This window comes from Psammomys obesus, unplaced genomic scaffold (assembly GCF_907164565.1).
Source record: "Psammomys obesus unplaced genomic scaffold, mPsaObe1.curated_primary_1811, whole genome shotgun sequence".
NCBI lineage: Eukaryota > Metazoa > Chordata > Mammalia > Rodentia > Muridae > Psammomys > Psammomys obesus.
The window spans coordinates 2,096,826-2,115,927 of NW_026591816.1; the positions used below are offsets into that span (position 1 = coordinate 2,096,826).

The following is a 19,102-nucleotide window of genomic DNA, read 5'->3' on the forward strand; positions in this document are numbered from 1 at the left end:
CAGAAGTCAGGTGCTAATGTTGGGGAGGAGAGCAGGCACGTCGGGGATAATGAACTGTCCTTACATTTTTAACAAACACAAAGAAACGAAGATTATTTAGCCTATTGAAATAAGGGTTCCTAATCTCAGCGTTATTGATATTTCTGGCTGGCTACTTCCTTGATGTAGGGTCAAAGGGGTCATCCACTGCCTTGTAAGAAGTGTAACAATACCCCTGGCTTCATTAGATGCCAGCTGCACACCCTCTCTCCTTTGAAAACTTTATATTCTGGGTCAAGGTAATTTTTTAAATGAGGCTACATTTGTTGTTTTGTTCTGTGTGTTTTCTATGCCTCTTACATATGCTATATACAAGAAAGTTTGCAATAAGAAGCATGATCTGTTAAAAAGCAATACTGTAGGCAGCATTGTAAAATCGACTGAAGACCCAGTTTGTGTGGAAGACAGCAGACTCACACCCCCACAACCCTGCATCTGTACTTCAGTTCATTCATGCTCCTCTTTTACAGTCGTGTCTACATGGCTAACTCAGGGGGATTGCTCCCTGGTCTTTCTAGCATGTCTCTCTGGAGGTAGATGTTAACACTGCGATGCTTCTTACAGACGCCTTATCTTGGGTTGCTGGACAACAGCTTCGGGGGTGGGGGATGATGGGCAGCCCGAAGCACCTGTTACAATACCTAAATCTACATTTCAGCCAGATCACTGCTTTGACAGACAGTCACATCAGAGGTCATTAAGCTCTCTGGAGGTTTTCTCACCCCCTTGACATCTCAACCCTGCAGCAATTCTCTAAAACAGTGACGTTCGAGATGCTATCCCAACCTCAACATCAGCTTCACCCAGGAAGTACTGTAAACGAACACTTTAGTCCAGTTGCAGGCACACAGAATCAGCAACTAGAGCTGGGCTGTTCAGGTGATTCTTGTATACAGTGACTCTAAGAAATGAGTTCTTTGAGCCAGAAATTATCTACTCCAGCCTTATACTGAAGTAATCTGAGGAGCTTTGTGCAAGCAGAAATTCTGTTCCTAAACTTACATCATTAACCAAGTTTTGAACAAAAACATCTCCAGTGAATTCTTATATAACATTAAGACCAATGACTGGGGTTCTGAAGAAAGGAAAACGTCACTAGTTACACATTACAGGTGTAATTCAGGTATCTCCACCCCCCAACCCTGATTGATTAGGCCTGCGTAAGACACTCTGGGTCCCCATCACACATTTTTTTCTGAGGTTGTTTTTAGATACTTGGTCAGTTGGTTGGTTAGTTGTTTTGGTTTGTTTTTAGTGAGTTTTCCAGTGTCTAGTAGAAAAGAACTAATCCAACCTAATCCCTATTTCTTTGAGAAATGTGATTTTAAAGTGGTGTCTTTAAGCTAATAAGAAAATGGTCAAGAGTGTCAGGATTAGTATGCCCAGATCCTGATTTGAGCCACTACTCTGAACCATGTACATAACTTGGTTGCCTCTGAAAATAGCTTGTCATCTGCTTCCAGATGGATCTCACACCTTTAAACTTTTTAATGTTTCTGAGGAGTTTGCTTTCATCTTCTGGTGACCTAGCCACTCTGAACAATTTTTTTATCATGAAAAATATGACATGCATTGAATGCTGGCTTGAGGTTGTAGCTTCATAGCAGTGTGCATGCCTACTATGTTCAAGCTCCTAGGTTTGATTCTCAATACAAAGCACATAAAGAAGTGGGGAGGAGGGACACAGAGTAAGGAAGGAAGGAAGGAAATTTAATTTAACAAAATATGTTCTTCAAAATAATTCTAACCACGTACATTCCTGCACGATGTGATATCACCCGCTCATCAAATGGTGTAACCGTGGGCCTTGTCTGCTGAGTCTAGCCTGAATTTGGTGTTTGTTTAGCCAGTGCCTTGATGGAGACAGCATTCTTGACACCCAAGTCCAGTTCCAAAAAGTTATCGCAGCCTTTGCCCAGGCTTCACAGAATGTTTATTATTTTCCCAAGTGGGTCAAATTGACATTTGTATAATAGTTCATCCAATAATTGCACAACATGAATTTTCTCAAGCTCAGTTGGATGATGAAGCTGGACACGAAAAGACAGACTACATGGTAACTCTTACATGAGGCACATTTGTACTTGAGATGCTCACACTTGAATCTCAGCTATCATGCAGCAATAAACTCAAGTAAAAACAAAGACTTATGTGTATGTTGTAGCCACTTTTCTATTGCCATGACAAGAGCCCATGACCGTGCCAACTCTTAGAAAAGAAAGCATTTAGTGTAGCTGGCTTACAGTTTCAGTAATTCAGTTTCAATAATTCAGTAATCATTATAATCCTGGCAGGGAGAATGGCTGCATGCATGATGGTGGAGCAGTATCTGAAAGCTACATCCTGACACACAAGTTGAGAGAGAAAGAGAGACAGACAGACAAACAAACAAACAAACAAACAAAGACAGACAAAGAGAGCCTGGGCCTGGTACCCACCCCCAATGACACACTTGCTTCAACAAGGCCACACCACCTAATCCTTCTAATCCTTTCAAACAATTCAAATATACAAGCCTATATTCAAACCACCAAAGTACAGACACTCTAGCCCACACCCTCAATGGAGTTCTCAGATTGTATCTACACCAGCTCAATGAGCCACCAATGATCCAGCCTTCACAATAGACTGAAAACATATAATCTACACAGCCACAGAATCAACTCAGCAGGGCTCACAGTGGCTCACAGAGACTGAAGCAACAATCACAGGGTCTGAGCTAGGTCCTCTGCAGATACCTTATCATTGTGTAGCTTGGTTTTCTTGTGGATGCTTAACAGTTAAAGCAGGGGCCATCTCTGTCTCTTTTGCCTATGCTTGGGAACCTTTTCCTCCTACTGGGCGGCCTCCTCCAGCCTTGACAGGAGGGTTTGTGCCTTGTTTTTGTTATTGTAACTTGTTTTGCCATGCTCAGTTGATATCCCTGCGAGGGCTGTTCTTTCCTAAAGAGAGACAGAGGAGGAGCAGATCTGTAGAAATGGAAAGTCGGGGAGGGGCGACACAAAGAGGAGTGGAGGGAGAGGGAATTGTGGTCTGTATTTTAATATATGGGAGAAGAAAAAAAAAAGAAGAAAAAAAACATATACTCTGCATTTAATTAAAATCAGAGTGTAGAATTTTAAAAAAAAGAATCTTTAAATGTGTTTGCTGATAGCAAACTGTCTGAAATTTATAGACTAAAGATGTTAAGGATGTGATTTTTAAAGTAAAAGGTTTCTAAATATAATTAGCAGATAACCAGTTCATTGTGCCTTATCTTATAGAAAGGACTTTGGAACCTCGGCCGTGAGTGATTATTGTGACCCTAGATCTCCATCAGGACCAAGGACTATACAGACCTTTGCCAATAATTTCTATAGTCAGTTTCCTAGGGAGACAGGTAAATAAGAACCTTGAAAATGTCAGCTTTCCCATCTTCTGGATAAATTTGACTCTGTATCAGAAACTCAAGCTGTGACCCCTCACTTTCGTATTTAGTATTCTTTCAAACAATAATTAGACTGAAATTGGATTTGGATGACAATTGCTTCTGAATCAAAACACACACAAAAAGAATACTGCACAGATTATTCCTGTCCTATTTTTTGTCACAATACACCAATTCTGCAGTGATGTTTGCCTCCAAAGTATATTTTAAGGGACACAGGTGCTGGCTTGCAAGACACATACAACACAGGTTAGTGGTGTCTGCTTTGTGACCCAGCAGCTCCCGTCCTCCAATTTTCACATCAACCACCTTTGTATTTTCTCATTAAATTTAAGAGTTTAAAATTCTATCATAATAAAACTAAGATTTGAAATTGGTATTTTGCATTTGTGTTGCCTTCTCTCCCTTTCATAACCATATGTAATATCTTACAGGCATAAGATATTACATAAGATATATAAAAAAAGGAAAAGCAGAAAAAAAAAACAAGACTCAGGTAAGCTATTACGGCTACAAAGAACAAACTCAAAACACAGGTGCAGATGTGCATGGCTTGATGGACCCCAATCGATCCTAGGTTGGAATTTAACAGCCACTAACAATCTGAGGAAGTGACACCTTTAATGGGTTTATGGATGAGTAGTGGTGTCTTTACAAAAGCCAGTTGGTTATGATGGGCGTGGGTTTTTGACTACACGGGTGGGTTTGGTCTGACTTCTGTCTTGTGCGTGCTGTCTTTCCTTCCCTCTGTGTTATGATGTAGAGCAGAAGCCCTCACCAAATGCTGCCACCACACTCCTGAACTTCCCAGACTCCATAACCATGAGCCAAACAAGCTCCTCCAGACATTCCTCAGTCTGGTAAACTAAGGCAAGACACATGAGCTTCTGGTCTCTGTCCTACCTGTCTTAAAAATCACAGGCAAGGATGGCTCTCGTTTGTCTGAGCCTGTTCTGTTCACAGCCTCAGAATTCATCCCAACCACTGCCACCCCACCATTCCACTGTGCTAAGAAATAGCTTTATTTTTATTACTGCCTTTCTAAGTCTGATGAGCAGAAGTAAAAGCAGCTATCCTGGTGGCATCACCCTGAGGCTAGGCATTTTATAAAAAGTATTTTTTTTTCCTGAACAGAAACTAATTTTCCCTGTGAAATTACAAATAGAGTGTCATATAGTGTATGGCCTGCTTTCACAGTAGTAGCTGAGATTAAAATTTCACTTAAAACAAAGGCCAGAAAGGCCATCAACTCTTAGAATTTTCTTCAATTAAAGCAAAGCATTTTGCTGGATTATTTATTTTCTTGTTCTTTAGATGTATCCTATTAACCAACCACACACCAACTGAAGCTTTCATAACAGTCTGGTATCATATCTCAAGCCAAGTTCAACCCAGTGAGAGGGTTTCTGGTGTCAGGATCAGGGCATGACCTTGGCTAAGTAAGCAGGGATCTTCAAAGTAGACGCAGGCAAATAAATCAATAGAAGCAAACGTAGCAAATGCTCTGTCAGTTATTTCCAAGGTTCCTGATTTGTCATTGTGGAGTACATAAGATGTAAAGTGGGCCCACAAGATAGCTCGGCAGGCAAGGTGCTTGACGGTGACGCTTGTGACCTGAGCTTTTTCCTCAGGACCCATGTGGTGGAAATAGACCCATGCTAGTTGTCCTCTGACTTCTCCATGCATGCTGTGGCACCAGTGCATATGTGTACACACACACACACATACACACACACACACACACACAGGGATTAACTCTAAATAAATGCAATTTTAAACGTTTAATAAAAATGGGCCTTTCCCTACAGAAATGTATAATAAATAAAAGAAAACATCGTTTGAAGAGTTCGATTATCTAAGGCAGCGTGCTGGTAAGCAAATGACTCACACAAGCTGGTTTTTCTCAAAGAAACATATTTCCCCAAATCTTGAGATAAGCTAAGCATGCTGAGACAGTCCTTGGTTCTGTGACCCATGCAAGCTGATTCTGTGTCAGATGCACAATCTCTCATTGATTATCTGTGAGCAGTTGGCAAGTATGAGACCACAGAACACTCCCAAGGACTTGGTCCTCGTCTGCAGTTCTAATGGCTGCTGTGAACCACAAGATCCTACAGGAAATGGGATTGTCACACTGCCCATCACAGGTTCTCAGTAAGAAATCACTATGCTATAATACTCTTATATTGTATGCTATAATACTCTTATGTTGTAATACAGTTTTTATTATGGATACTGCCAATTTTTACAGCCACCAAGGTATAACATTAAAACAGAGACATCACAGAGGATAATATCACAACTGTGACTTGTTCAGAGGTCCTCAGATCATGGAAAACCGACTGCCAACATAAAGTTATATAATTTTTTTCATTAATAATCAATTCAATACATTCCCCAAAAAAACTAATATAAACTAAGGTCAGCAGGATCTGAGCATTATATAGTATGCTACTGTAGGGTTAGGGATAGTACGTTAATTGTTCCTTCACTCTTGTGAAGATGTTGGATGAAAATAGGAGCCAGGATTCTACGATGCTGGAATAAAGAGGTGTGTGGAGAGAGCCGTGGGGTGAGTTGCCGAGTACCAGGGCAGGTAACCTCTGGGCAGGTCTCAAACCCAAGGTCCCATCACGAATCCACTGTCTCAGTGGAATTAGACTGGGAACAAAGCCCTCACCCTTTGCCTCTTGTTGTACAGGGCTTTAAAAGTTTTATTGGGAAGAAAACACATAGCATGATTGCCTCTATGCAAAAGTTTCTTGGTCTTGGAACTAACGTGCTTGCTTATAAGAGTATCATAAACTGCCCATCACCTTTCATTTTGATAAAAACGTGAAAAAAAAATGCTTGTTTTTATATACACTGTGAAGAAAAGCCAAGGCCCACAACCTCGTTTCATTCTTGTAATGAGACAGTACTCTTCGGATTGTTTCTTTCTCTCCATAAAAACCCACTCAGAGGTAACAGGAAACGGACACCAGCAACAGCCATGTAAAACCCAATGGAGGTAAACAGCCCTCTTCAAACTTAATTGGGACAAATAAGTCAGCGCCAGGCAGATCAGACCAAGCACCTTCCTCCCTGAGTGACATGCACGTGTAAGGACCGTGTGCCGCTTCTCTCCCCACCACATCCAGCCCTGGTCCTTCCGCCCTGGCGCTTGGTGTTCGCTTATTCTGACTGCCCTGTTCAGGGGCTCTTTCTAACCTCTCCCGGACTGGCCGCGCGTGAGGCTGGGAGCCCATGGCCAGCGCAAAGCCTCGAGCTCTCAGGTCTTTCTGGCTATCTCCTGTAACCAGGCAGGACTTTGCTTAGAACATAGAGCTAAAAAAAGAAAAGGAGCTGCATATGAGCATTTACTGCTCTTGCGGAGGACCCGAGTTCAGTTCCCAGTCCTCACAGGGTGGTTCGCAGCCAGCGGTAACCACAGTTCCAGGAATCCCAGGCCTCCTTCTACTCTCTGCCAGCAGCAGGCATGCATGTGGCACATGTACATGCATGCAGGCAAGACACTCATATAAATATAAACATAAACAAATCGTTTCTTAAAGATTAAAAAACACAGGCCTCTGATGTAAAGCTACAAGGTTTGAATTACAATGTCAGTATTAAGGGGAAGTCGTAAGTTATGAAAACATGCCCCTGTGGTACAGTAGGTAGATAGTAGGGGTGGATGTGCATGTGTGGGCTTGAGATACATGAAAGTATCAGGTAATTTCTTTGCCACTGCTGTTGCCTAATGTGTAGCTTCGGACAGAAATGGAATGACTTGTGCTCTCATCATAGCATCACACAGAGTGCTTGCTGCCTAGAAGTCCTCTGCACCGCCTTCCCCCAGGCCCTGTCAGCCACCGATAGAGCCACTGTCTCCACGGGCATGCCTTTTCCAGGATGTCATAGCTAGACTCCTATACTCAGACCAAATGCTTTGATTATCCATCTACATTTCTCCATGTACCGTAATGTTCTGGTAGTTCATTGCTTTTTAGCACTAAATAATAGCTTATTTTCTGGAAGCCTCAGCTCACTTGTGCATTTTCCTACCGAAGGCCATGTTGATACCTATTCAGTTTTTGAAATTATGAATAACTCTGTTCTCTTACACGTAAGTGATTTAAAAACAAAAACAAAACAAAACAAACAAACAAACAAAAAAACAGTCCTTGAGTGTGTTGAATCATTGAGAATGCTGTTCATGCCACCCAAGATTAAATGAGAACAAATGGGTACAAGATAGGGGGCAAATGAAGAAAGAACTGAACCACTTTGCCCATGGTTTAGATGGATTTATAGGAGATATTTTATTTAATTCTTTCAAAAACTGAAACATAATATACTTGAGGGTCTTCTAAGAACACCTTTATAACCTGCAGAGAAAACACATTATTAGTCCAGACCACCTGGGGCGTTCCAAGGCCGCAAGTACATAAATACCGTCTTGGAGAGAACGCATTCCAAGGCTTAGCTCTGCCAGCCCCAGAGTAGGGCAGCCAACACACACTTCACTTAGTAACATGCAGTGTTTGACCAGTGCAGACCTGCTGTTAATCATGTACTGTACAAGGCCGGGTTGGTACCCGGCAGGTGGAGCTGAGAGGAGGGTGGCCAGTCCACCTGGACGCCCTCCCTGGCTGAGCGGGATGGTGAGTGTTCATGGCCCGGACCTCCCCTGATTGCCCCAGGAAATAAAACACTACCGAGCTGGGAGATCTGTCAAAGCAGGAACTTGGTTTATTGAATAAAACAGGTTTTTTTTTTTTATAGGTTTGGGTCGGGAGGCAGGGTTAAGGAAGTGAAGTAACATGACATAGAGGGCAAGGTTAGGTAGTGCAAGGAGAGGTGGGCCAGCGACAAAACTCTACGTAACAGTTACCAGGCAGGGTTGATTTTAAGGCGGATATGCTGAATCACTTTTGCCCGGAAGTGGCACCTCTTAAATCGGAAGCTAAAGACAGGTCTCCAAACTCGAGCCAGGCTTAGGTATATGCAGCAGGCCTTATCAGGCCCAACAGTACAAAGAAATTATTTTATAGCGAGATGGAAAGACTCAGTTTCTTTCCACCACACAGCAGATTGCTGGATTTGAATTACAGCATTCTGAAAGTTAAATCAACAATTGGAGATGTACCTAGGTTTCCTTATCTGTTGCTCTGTTAAAAATACTCAATAAGCAACTTAATGAAGAGAGCAGCGTTTACTTCAGCTTACCGTTTGCTGTAAAGTCTTCCCTGATGAGGAAGTAGAGGCAGCAGGAGCATGGACCAGCTGCATTAGTGCACAGGAAGAAGACAGTGATGAGTGGATGCATCCTAATGCTGGCCCAGGTTTGACACCTTTTACTAACACCCAAGATCCCCACCTTCGGAGTCCAACCACACCAATTCACATATCAAGACAATTCCCCGATGCATGTGCCCACATGTCCGTCATCTTTCAGGTCAGTTCAGATGTGCTCAGGTTGACACTAACCATTGCAACAGGACTGAGAAATTGGGTCAATAAGATTCCAATGCAAGAAATGGCATACATAAATCCATTTTCTAGAAAACTTCAGAATTGTCCTTCAATATTATAAGGGGGAATTATTTGAAGAAAGAAAGAGATGGGACAGAAGCTAGCCAAGAGATATCTACACTATCTCAATGTGACAGAAGAAGCTAATGGGTATTCTTCAGAGGCCTAAATATGAGTAGTCCCTCCCATATGTCTATACACGGCAGACTCAGTCCCAAAACCAGTGTTTTGGGATTGAGTGTAGTGGAAGCATTAGAACAGGAGGCCCGAAAGGAGGCCCTTGAGTCACTGGAGGCATAGCTCGCAAAGGGAATTGTGGTGCCTGGGCCTCTCACTCTGTATTTCCCACTTACGGTGTGAACTGTATGTTCAAGGTTACGCTCTCCACCACTGCCATGCAGGGCCTAACCACAGGCCCAAACTAATGGGGCTTCCGAGCCTAAACTGGAACCTTCAGGAGCTAATATATGAGCTCATGAACCTTATCATTTATCTGAGCTAATAAACCTTTTTTCTTATAAGTATTACATGTACTTAGATATTAGATATTTCAGTGCAGTCACAGGAAGATGACTAATGCAGAGAAATCTATGGAAGACTGTGACAAATGATAGGGCATTGTCGGTGACTGTGTATTTGGAAGAGAAGAAAGAGAGAGGAAAGGTTGCAACATGATCTGCTGTGATTTTAGCTTGCGTTTTATCAGAAAGCGCCTTACAGCCCTCACCCGGCTGCTCTAAGGTTTGCATTCTCACTCCATCTTCACAGGCTCAGAAGCGCTCACCTGCCTGCTGACGCCTCAGAGGCAGCACAGGAGTCCAGCTCTACCTGCGTCAGAAAGCCTGTCCACTTTCCTCAGAAAGCCTGTCCGCTTTCCTCATCCCTGTGCACCCTGAACAACTGGGAAGAATGTTAATATCGCTGCCACAGCAGAGGAAGGAACCGACAAAGAAATCTGTTGGTTTGGTCTGAGATGTGCCCAGTTGGAGATTAACAACAAATCGGAGAGATTTGGTATGAAGTAATTGACGTGACATTGTTACTAAAATTCCTGAGGTTCTATAGCTGCTATTAATACATATATTTTGTGGAGAATTTTGTTAATTGTAAAAGAAGCTGGTAGCGGGGGAGGGCAGCACGATGTCTCAGTGGGTAAAGGCACTTACCACCAAGCCTGATGATCTGAGTTTTATCCCTAGAGTCCATATGGCAGAAGGAAAGAACCAACTCTATAGAGCTTTCCTGACTGTTGTGGCACGTATGTACACACACATGCAATCACCATCATAAAATGTCTGAAGCAGAAAGACATTCCTGAACCTGTTATATCTCTATTTTGTATAATGTGTGTACCCTTTTAAGAGAGAAATAGCTTTCAACAATTTCATCTCCCTGCTATGCACTTTCCTGACACAGGTATTTGTTTTGCGTTGGCATGTTCTTTTTAACTTGGATTTTGTAAGTCATCTACACCTTTTGAAAAAAACTCACCTAGTTACTTGTTACCTTTCCGGTTTAGTGAGAATAAAATCAACATTTGTAGAGGAATTTCAATTCAATAATATGGCTATTCTGGCAAGCGAATACATCCAGAGACCTAGGTCTATGTGATCTGGCTAGAATATAGACATGCCCTTAGTACATACCTTTAGTCCCTCTGGCTGGAATACAGACAAGCCTTTGGTACACACCTTTAATTCCAAACAATGACATCTAATTGAGAGACAAAGTGAAAAATCAGAAAACGATTTGACAAAGTGAGTCGGAAATAATATATGCCCAACTCAGGAGCACAAACAGAAAAGAGAAGCTATGTAAGAGTGCCACAGAGAGGGTAAAGAGTAGTAGAGTACAGCACAGGAACACAACAGAGCCAGTGCAGTCAGCACGGTGTAATTCATAGCTCAGGGCAGCCCAGTTCATGGAGATTGGAAGCAGTTTTTCCAGGCAGAGCAATTCAGTGAGAAGCTGAGAGAAGCCAGTTTGAATTAGTGAGCTTGGAAAATGATTTTGAGCCAGAACATCTGAGTCGAACCAGACAGCCAGAATTCAGAAAGAGCTAGAAAGAGTGGGCTTATTTAGCAGTAAGTCTCAGAGTCTAAAAACATCCTAGGCCTAGTTTAGCAGATGGAGGCTGGAAGCTGAAGCCTTCAAGGTCCTGGCTCATAGGAGATTTGATTGTATGGAGGCTAGAAGCTTCCAGGCTTAGGCCTAGGATAGCTAGAGAAAAATGCTCAGGGCTCAGGTCAAGCCATGTATTAATAAAGCTTGGGTATGGCTCTCATCTCATTGCCCCACAAGAGGAAATAAAAACAACATTTACTAACATTGTTTAAATTATGCTAATACACATCACAGTCTGCATTAATACAGATGAGCATCATAAAAATAATATGAATTTTATAAAAATTAAACATTGGGCCCCAGAAGTGGCTCAGTGGATAAAATCACTCATGCAAGCCTGGAAACTGGGGTTTAGATCCCTGGAACCAATATAAAAAGGCAGGTCCAAGAGCGTGCATTTGTAAGTATAGCACTCTTAAAGGAAGATGGAGCATGGAAGAAAAAGAATCAGCCAACCACTCTTGGACCAGCTAGCCTGGAGTATGCAGTGAACCAGAAGAGACAAGATAAATTCTGCCACAAAACAAGATGGAAGGCAAAAACTGGCTACTGAAAGCTGTCCTCAGACTTCTACATGTACGTGTATCATATACTTGGGGTGGGGGTGGGACACAGGGACAGGAGACAGGAAGAGGGAGGTGGAGAGGGAGGTATTTAAAGGACATGGTAAGGCACGCTGTTAATCTCAGCTCTCAGGAGGCAGAGACAGGCAGATTTCTATGAGTTAGAGGACAGCCAAATCTGCATAGTGAGTTCCAGGCCAGGCAGGGCTATTTAAAGAGACTCTGTCTCAAAACACAAAAATAAATAACATTTTTAAATAAATATAAATATAAGGAAAGTAATATCCTTTCTAACCAAATTAGAAAAGAAAGTCTATCCAATTCCATATATAGCTGTCCCTGGAATTCTTTATCATGTGATTAGGTCAGTAGTTTCTCTGATTAAATCAAACATTTTGTCTTGTCCGTGGGAGAAAGCAAAAAGAAATGAGGAAGATAATGTAAATTTTTATTCCAAGACTTTTGTCCTTCCTGATTTTTAAATTTATTTTCCAGTGCCTTCAATCTTTTGTCATTTGCTCTTTCACTACCCACCAAGCATCTTTTTATTGACTAATACATATGTTTCCTGTGCTCTGGTGATGCGGAGGTATATTAGTCATTTTTTTGTTAATGTAACAGAATTCCTGAGGCAGGCTACTTTATAAAGAAAGATATTTGTTTTTAGCTCATGGTTCTGCGGACCCGGGGAAGGGAGTCCCAAGCGATGGTCACGAGCATGCTCCGAGAACGCTAAGGCAGAGTAGAGCAGAGCCTCACGTGCTACGATGTAGGTCACGTGTCTCCCTCTCCTTATGTTACCACCAAGATTTCGCCATAGGGACTCCGCCCTGATGTCCTGTCTAATCGTGGTTACATCCCAAAATCCCCACCTCTAACACTGCAGTCAGATCAAGTTTCTGTTCTCTCGGTATCTCATGGTAAAGATCCAATCTCAACAAATGAACTTCCGGGGGACTCTGAACCACCACAGGCAAACCAAAGCCAGGAAGAATGAAATCAGGCCCCTCCCCTAAGTACACAGTGAGCTGAAGACAACGGCTATCCTGTTAACACTCTCCCTCTTTTCCCTCCTGTGATTTTAGGGTGGGGGCTACCGTGTTGATCCTTGGGGTACAAAGCTCTACCCCAAATTCTTGTTACTGCATAGTGCCCCACCAGCCAGACCCAAAATTAGTAAAATAGTTTTAATGTTTTAAAACTGGAAAAAGTGAGCGTTTCCCTAATGAAAGGTTGTTTGGTTTTTTTTTGTTTTTTTTTTTTCCCCAAGGTGAAGACACAGCTATTACAAAATTGACCAGAGACTAGCATATACATTCAGGTATGAGGCAGACAGGTATGTGAACAGGAAGCGTGAGCCCCAGGCCCGATTGGTACAGTTCAGAAGATGGAAGTATATATCCTTGTTCTCAAAAAGGTATCCACAGTCTAACTCATAGCAAAGGTGTCCAAATTTTGTTCAGTTCAAATGCCCACATTTCCTCAGATATTCTTAAACCTGAAAACCATGAAAGACTAGCTCCACAATTTTTGAGCCAAATTTGAACAAGCTTTAATGAAACACTGACCAGGATGATGGACTCTGGCTAGTTCCCTTCCCAGTTTCCCAGAAAATGGCCATGAGTCACATTTTGCAGAGGCTTAAAAAGGCAGACCCATAAGGCCACCATATTTCCCACCCCATATCAATCTGTAAATAACTAAGGGATCTTCAATAAGCAAGTGGGGAATTAATCTACGGCCCATACAGACATTGTAAAAGAAAAAAAAAGATCTGCCTGTCAGAAAAAACAGAGTGGCAGCGGTTATCTCAGGAAAGTGACTGAGACAAAATTACCTTTCAGGAATGAACTTTATTAGACAGAGGACCTAGTGGCCAGGGAAGCTATGACCTGACCCAGTGTTGAAGTGGAGATCATTAGAAAGAGATGGCACATCATATCAGAGACAACATGACTGGCCTTAAAGAGGGTGGCTTCCCTTTAAAACATAGCAGCACCACTGTTTCAAAAGGTAGCTTAAAATAAGAATAAGAGATTGGCCACATTGACAGGGTGGGGGAGGAGAGAGACAGCCTTCAGAGAAATCCCCCGAGTTAAGGAAGCTCCCACACCATGTGATTTAACATATGGAGGCGCCAGCTACAATAATTTAGGAGCGCCAGGGCCACTGCACCACACGACCTCGTAACCTTCTGTCCCAGAGACAGCTGGAGCTGGCCATGGCCTGGTTTCTTCTGCTGCCACTGCTGCTGTGGCCTTGGATCGACCTCTGGTCCAAAAATGGGGACAGGAAATAACAAAAGGAGCCACAAGTGTCTCACAGGGTCAGAAGCCAAGTAATTGCTCAGAAGGAGGGAAAAAGACTTCATAGACATTTGCCAAAGGGTCAGGGAGCTCGAAAGAGTTCCCAACAGTCAATGCTGGAACAGTTTAAGCAATAAAGTAAACAAAATTTATAAAACAAATACTCATAAATCAATAAATAGAAGGGAGTGAAGAAACAAATCTTTCGTAGAGTTACAAATAATTTATGATGCCCTCAAGGGGGCAGAATCCAAGTTCCCACTTCCTAAGTGTAGACTGAAAATGATAACTCATTCCCAAAGAGTTCATCGAGGAAAGAAGAAAGAGAAAGTTCACAGTAAAGAAAGTGTCTAAGCTGGATGGTTAAGGCAGAAAGCACAGTGATAAGTCAGGTTGCTGGGCGGAGTGCGATGAAATGGCACTCTCTCAAAGTCTCTGTATCCCTATCCATAACTCCAGCACCTCAGCTAACGCCCAATAGACAGACACCCTGCCAAATGCCTGACAATACACTTCAGCACCGCCAAGGTCATCGGAAACAAGGTTCCGGTGAGGAACTGCCACAGGCAAGGGAAGGCTTCGGAAGACTGAGGATTAAATGTAATGCGTATCTGGGGCTCTTCCTACAAGAGTTTGTGTTCATTTAGTCATGGGCTAAGGAACTGTGAGGCACTGTGGGCTTTAGCTGATGTTCCATCCATGCTGATTTAGTAATTGTTTAAGACAAAAAGGGTAAGTAGATGGAATGGTGGTAAATAGGAAATCCCACTGTCATTTCCATTTTTTTTCTTAATAATTGGATTTATCAAGGAGTATGTGTGTGTGTGTGCATGTGTATGTATGTATGATGGGATGGATGGATGGATGGATGGATGGATGGATGGATGGATGGATGGATTCACACTAGCCAAAGTGTGGTCATACTAAGGAAATGTGACATTTGGTTATAGATTTGCTAATGTGTTTAAAAGCTATTTTCTAAGTACCACAGTGTTCTATATTTTGCACTGCTTGTGATTACATGTATATAAGACAGTAGTTCTCGACAGACAAATATCACCTTAGAAGCAAGTCATCAAAATAGAAAGAAAAGGGAAAATCTACTCAAAGATTCTCAATATCAAGTGTTATCTGGAAACGGGGAGGTGGTTAGAGAAGATGGTTCGGTCAGGTAAAGATGAGATGATGAGATGGAGGAGCTGGCCCGGTCAGTTGAAGAGCTTACCTTGTAAGCATGAGGACCTGTGCTCAGTCCCAGCATGCAAGTGTATGGTCACGGCGTGGTGGTGTGTGTGTAATCCACTGGCTGGGAAGCAGAGACCGACAGATGCTTGGCTCTTGAGTAGCCTCGGCTGCTTGGCAAGTGTCAGGCCAGGACAACAAGAGACCTTGGGTATTTTAAAGATTTTTGTACAGGTGTGCAAGTCAAGCTTGTCCTCTGGCCTCTACATGTGTGTGTAACTGCACATGCTAAATACATTCACGTGCCTACACACAAAAAGCACACACACACACACACACACACACACACACACGGGGGAGGGGTGGTCATGTTTGACTTTTTAGTTTCAAAGGTCAATTAGACATGACATCCCACAGCGAGTGATTGGGAAAGAGACAATGTTTTTTCCATCTGCGGAGAACATGTTCCACTTCACGATCTTGGCACAGCGCAGACCCTGACTCCACACTAGGGTGTTGTGCATCTAGCACACTGAAAATAGACTGTCTTTAGACTTTCCCGGCTGCCCCACCCTAAGCCCAGTGGAAGTGTCTCAGGGTAGAGAAATCCTCAGCGCTTTTGCTAGCTGAGGAGTCATTTCGTCTTGTGGTGTATTGTACAATATGCTGAAGGACTGAGAGTATTCTGGAAAACAAAACAAAACAAAACAAAACCTTTGTCCAGATAAGCCCATCTGGGGAAAGATGGGGTGGCAATCAGGCAATCTTACTGATAGAGACTCTTGTTTCTCTGTGTGTGAGTGTCTCTCTCTGTCTCTCTCTCTCTGTGTCTCTCTCTGTCTAATGCTCTGTCTGTCTTTCTGTGTGTTTCTCTGTCCCTTTGCCTCTCTTTGTCTCTCTCTGCCTGTTTATCTCTCTGTCTGTCTGTCTCTCTCTATCTCTCTCTGCCAGACTCCTCATCAGCCTACATTGAATGTGGCACAGTACTATTCTTAGACCTCAAGTGGAGGACAGACCCTACAAAAATCTTTGACATCAATCTGTAAATATAGGACAAGAAAGTTTTCATATCCAGGAAATCTCATAAGAGTGGTTTTTATAGGAACTATTGGCCCACTGGGAAATAGCAGGATTTCTTGGATTCAATTTTTGAGTATGAGCCAGAAGTAGATCTGAACTAAGTAAAGTGAAATTGGTGATGAGAAATAAGACTTCCTTACTTTTTTCCTCTAAGACAATTTCTATCAAACACTCTGCTGTCTTGCTGCTTACACTTAAGTTTCCAGCTCCAGGGGCTGAGGAGGCGGATGAGCAGTTAAGGACACTTGCTGCTCCTCCAGAGGAGACAGCTTCAGTTCCCAGCAACCATGTCAGGGAGATCCCAACCCTCTGTAACTCCAGCTTCAAGGAATCTCATGCCTCTGGCCTTGGGCACCTGTATCCCTGTGCACATACCCACATGCACACACACACACATGAACATGATAAAATGAATATTTTTTTAAGTTTTTCAGGCTCTGCAGCATGGCTTTACACTGATGCATGTGGACAACCCTTGAAAATGATACCAAGGTTCTGCTTCCGGAGGGTCATCTCCAGCAGGACGAAGCCTAAGCGTCAACATGCAAGGCCTCAGTATCTCCTGTGCCTCATCTCTGGTCCTATCCCAGTCCATGCCAAGTTGTAACCCTCAGACACTCAGTGGCCTCATCCCACTTCCCGCCGCAGTCTGGTGGGTCTCCGGCCTGTTCAACAAGCTTCTTCTTATGCATCCTTCAAAGTTCATCTCGGAATCACTGCTGTGGACTGTCTCCGCTGCTTCAACTCCCCTTGACTTCAACTGAGAAGTCAGCCCCCACTCTGCTCCAGAACAAGCCTGTGCTCACCTTCCCATAGTTCTGGTCCTGGGTCCCATGGGTCCATCACCGGGTCTGATACAGTGATTAAACTGTGGGTTCTCAGAAGCCAACAACAGTGTGTATTATTTCGGGATTCCCCCAAATGCTGTAACTATAACACGTGGCACCTAACTGTCACTAAAACGGATTGTGGAATGAACTCAGTTTTCAGAAAATGCCTGAAGGCCACAAATTGCCGTGGGAAACTTAGGCACAAGCACAGCAGACATGCGGCGAGGAAGCATGAACTGAATGTCAAGTCTGATTGTGTGGAAGACTTCTGTGCTTTTGGTTTCGTCCCCTCAGTGTTTCACTCTTCTGTGGAATGTGCCTTTTGAACAAAGCTGCTGAGCAGCCATCCTCCAAAAGTAGCCTGGATTATGCCGTGGCCACATTCCTCTGCTTTCCTTTCACAGAGCAATGAGCTCATTCTTGCATACTATCTGCACACCTAGGCACTCAACCTGTTTGTTTAGTAAGTAGCAAAAGCCACATGTCACTATACAGTGAAGCTTAAAGATTACAGCAGCTTAAAGAGCAAAACCTTAGTTGGATTTAAGTTCAAAACCTACTATACACCAGTCACTGAATTAGATGCACACAGTGTGCTTCCCATCCCAGATCTGCGTGTATCTTCATAGAAATGAGTGTGCGGATGAATGCATGCATATTCACATCACTGGAGTAAGCAGCTCATAAAATTATATGTAGCTTATGTGCTGTGAACCCAAACTTCCCTGCCGCTTCAGTATATCTCAGCTGTTAGTGTTCAACTTGAAAAACAGCTTTCTAGAAAAAGAAAGGCTGAATGAACTGAGGAGCTGAAAGGGATGGCCAGCCAACCCAAAGGATCCACGTGAGGCGGAGGGTGATACATTAACACAAGCCTAGAGGTCATGGTTATAGGTATTGACCTAGTGTCGTTCAGCTTTCGGGAGACTGGTATGGAGTGAGCAGAGGATTAGATTTTACTTGGTCAAGGTTTTCCAGAGACCTGAGATGAAGGTTGAGACAAGTATGTGAGGAGCTATAATAATATGAAAGCAGAGAATCCAGTTCCAGCAAGGCCATACAAGGAAACCCAGAAGCAAAATAACAGAAGGCTAAAAGGTGATTAGATCAATTGTTTGGGGGTCCAGTGGCTTTGGGAAAGGAAACATCAGAAAGAATAAGAGAGGGGGAGGAACACAGAGGAGAGAAATGTGTTCAGGAGACCAAGGCCATGTAAGTACAGAGCCGGTCCAGTTTTCTCACATCTAATTCTTTTCTTCCTCTCTCTCTTTCATTTGGATACTGACCAAAAGCATGAGCATGCCTCCTGGAACACTCTGGGGTTTTTTTCTACTCTGTTTCTGAATACTCCCCCACTCCTTCTGCCTTTCAGCTGCTTGCTGACCTCCATTGCTGCTTTCCTGGACTCTGTGAGGCTTTCTTTCTTTCTCTTCTCCATCTCCCTCCGGCCGCTGCTGGGAGTTTCACCTCACCTACTCTGTTGCTTCTTTTTTTTTTTTAATTCAAACCTAATAAAACGGCCCCCGCTTCCATCTGAGTTCATTTTTAAATTATTTTATTAAAATAACTAATGCTCCAAAGTGGATCCCTGATTTCTTAACTATGATAGGTCTGCCAGGACCAAATGTCCTTCCTGGTGCTAGGAGAGGAAGGCATAGAGGCAAAGGCAGCTTGTTCCAAATTAAAGGAGGGGAAAGGGTCCCCAACTGAGCAAAAATGTGTGTGTGTGTGTGTGTGTGTGTGTGTGTGTGTATGTATGTGTGTGTGTGTGTGTGTGTAGTGTTGGAGGGGGTCCAAACGGAGGAGAGAACAATGAGGAATTTTGCAGATGATATAGCCTCTCAGAGATGGGCTGTTTATCATCACACAGATATTATCTAGTTAACTGAGACTTTGCCACAAATAACTAAATGGAAAGAACAAGAAGCCAAGAAATTTAGGCCAAATTCACGCACTTCCCTGTGTCTGGCCTTTGTCACTAAATGATGGAGGACATTGCTTTGCTGCTTTTCCCCCTACGTGGTATCGTGTGTC

The 19,102-nt window shown here is 43.0% G+C and overlaps 1 long non-coding RNA gene across 1 annotated transcript; it reads right to left on the bottom strand.

The window, feature by feature from the left end:
- Positions 1 to 8,685: 8,685 nt before the first annotated feature.
- LOC129680341 (uncharacterized) lies at positions 8,686 to 15,259 on the bottom strand. Its single transcript, XR_008720678.1, has 3 exons — positions 15,202 to 15,259; positions 10,630 to 10,696; positions 8,686 to 8,734 (listed from the first exon to the last, which is right to left on the bottom strand). It is a non-coding gene; the product is annotated as an uncharacterized LOC129680341 (long non-coding RNA).
- Between the last annotated feature and the right edge of the window lie 3,843 nt (positions 15,260 to 19,102).